The sequence below is a fragment of the Austrofundulus limnaeus genome, unplaced genomic scaffold (genome assembly GCF_001266775.1).
Source record: "Austrofundulus limnaeus strain Quisiro unplaced genomic scaffold, Austrofundulus_limnaeus-1.0 Scaffold713, whole genome shotgun sequence".
Classification (NCBI taxonomy): Eukaryota; Metazoa; Chordata; class Actinopteri; order Cyprinodontiformes; family Rivulidae; genus Austrofundulus; species Austrofundulus limnaeus.
The window spans coordinates 164,755-167,045 of NW_013953115.1; the positions used below are offsets into that span (position 1 = coordinate 164,755).

The following is a 2,291-nucleotide window of genomic DNA, read 5'->3' on the forward strand; positions in this document are numbered from 1 at the left end:
ATCATGAGAAACCTTTGAAGAATCATGAGAAACCTTTGAAGAATCATGAGAAACCTTTGAAGGATCTTGCAAAAGTAATTCAGGACCATTATTTTTATTTTCCTCATGTTCCCAACCTTCTCATCCATAAAGCTGCTGTTTCTGGTAGTTTTCTCTGTTTTTGACATTATTGGTCAAAAACAGCCAAYTATTTGATAAATGCTGAATATTTGTGCTCATTAAGTCTGTCCTAAACCAAAGGCTTAAACTCAGAGTAATCATTAGAAGTGTCTCTGCCACACAGTTTGATTCAAGATGGCCGACACAAAGATGGACATTTGGTTTGTCCTCAGCACCGACTCTGAGTGCTAACATCCTCCAGTATCAAATTTCACAATCTGTAGTTCTCACAGAGTCAACCACCTCTGGTCTGTTAGCAAAATATCAGCAATCGTTTAGAATGTCTGAAACTTAAAGTGCAGAAACAGTTAAAATGTGGTGAATCTAAAACACAAAGTGAGTTCTGACAGCTGAACGACAACAAGCAGCTTCAGAGTTCCCTCAGGACCTCGTCCTCCTGGAGCCGAGGGATCTGGTTACAGCATCGTTTTTACAGATTATTACTGCAACAGCAGCAGAACCTGCTTCAGCCCTTCACAATAAGAGCCTCAAACATGCACTCTTTTAAAATAACACAGAGCTTTCTGTAAACTCATCACATCCATTCACATTCTTTCAAAGATGGTGTTTTTTTTTATTTAAACTCAAATACAATTTAAACTTCTCAACATTTCAACTTTATTCTTTAAACTCAGAAACAAATAAAAAAATCTTCCTGAACTGTTTATTTTATTTTATTTTATTTTATTTCTTCAAGTAGCTCAAATGTTCTGATAAGTTTCTGGTGTTTAAAACCAGAAACCTGTAGATGGATGATAGTTTTGTACATTTAATATTTACCCGACAGTTTGAAGGCATTAATTTTACGTCACACTAACGAACTGTTTCAAACGCCCTCCCTGTTTTTTTCAGTTTAAAGGATTCGTTTGGTTTCACCTGTCCACGGCAGCTAACCATGTCTCAGTTTCAGGATCAGATGAAGTTTAAAAGAAACCGTTTCACCCAGAAAAGCACAACGTGATTCAGCTCAGCTACCACCACACCAAACTTTAGCTCCACACCTGGAAAACTGACCCCAGGTCACTTCCTGTCGGCCATCTTGAATTGGGTTCACTCCAAGTTTTAATCAGTTGGAGAAAATTATTTTCTACAACTCACCCAGTGGTTTGAGATATTTTGCTAACAGAGACGCAGGTAAAATCTGCCCTCAGTGGGAGCTGGGTGCCAAAATAAAAGCCCTGAAAAAATATAAAAATCTCATCTGAACCTAATATTTATACAGATTTAAARCCTTTTAGTTTATTTATTCTGAAATATTTATGAATAATGTCATTCCTGCAGCAAACTCATCCAGTTGCTTTCCCTTTCACAATAAAAGCACAGACTGTTTAATTCACCGGTGGATAAGCTGACTTATATTAATTTTTATAAAAAAAATTTTAGTTCTGGTTCTGACATGACAACATGGCCCACATGGAGGTTCAGGCAGACCTGTTGGGACTGATGCCTTTAGCTGATGAGAGGAGGACTTCCTGTCCTCTCTTCTTCTGTGGTGCTACTTTACCGAGCTGTTGGAGGTGGGCCGTGGCGCCGTCCAAAGTTTTGGGTCAACGTGAAGAAAGCAGGATGTTTCAGATGAGCTGGTTTTAGTTCCTGCTGCGTTTTTTTTTTAATTTAAAGACGTGAAGGGTGGTTTATTAGTTTATTCCTCTAAAGATGCAAAAATATTCTTTAAATGTTGAAACGCTTCATCTGAAACTTCCTGTGTTTTGGGGATTGGATCATCCCAGATTAAATGAAAAGCCCATGAYTATCACCCGTCACCTCTGCTGCCAGAGCTGTTTTAGTCAAACCTGAGATCTCACCAGTGCCTGTGACATTCATTCATGAAATACAACAAGTCAAAGAAAATCTGTGAGCCGTCGCATCAAAACCAGGATTAAGTCCAAAAGTGGAGAAACAGGCAGATACAGGGTTTGGATTTAAACATGCAAAAATATCTTATCAATATCTTATCAATGTATCATTTGAATGAAGTGTCTGAAATATAATCATAAAATACATTTTTGAAGCATTTTTTTTTAGCAGCAGCAACAAAAAAAAACTGATTTTGAGGAAAAACGCCTTAAATTTTTTAATTTTTCCCTGTGAGTTAGCAATGTTTTGGTTTCTTTCCAACTGGAATATCTTAA

General features: G+C 37.3%; 1 long non-coding RNA gene across 1 annotated transcript in view; it reads right to left on the reverse strand.

The window, feature by feature from the left end:
- The window catches only part of LOC106532051 (uncharacterized), a 4,592-nt gene extending 2,487 nt beyond the window's left edge, over positions 1-2,105 (reverse strand). The window contains exon 1 of the long non-coding RNA XR_001312016.1: positions 13-2,105. This is a non-coding gene — a long non-coding RNA (uncharacterized LOC106532051). The remainder of the gene's footprint in view (positions 1-12) is intronic.
- Between the last annotated feature and the right edge of the window lie 186 nt (positions 2,106-2,291).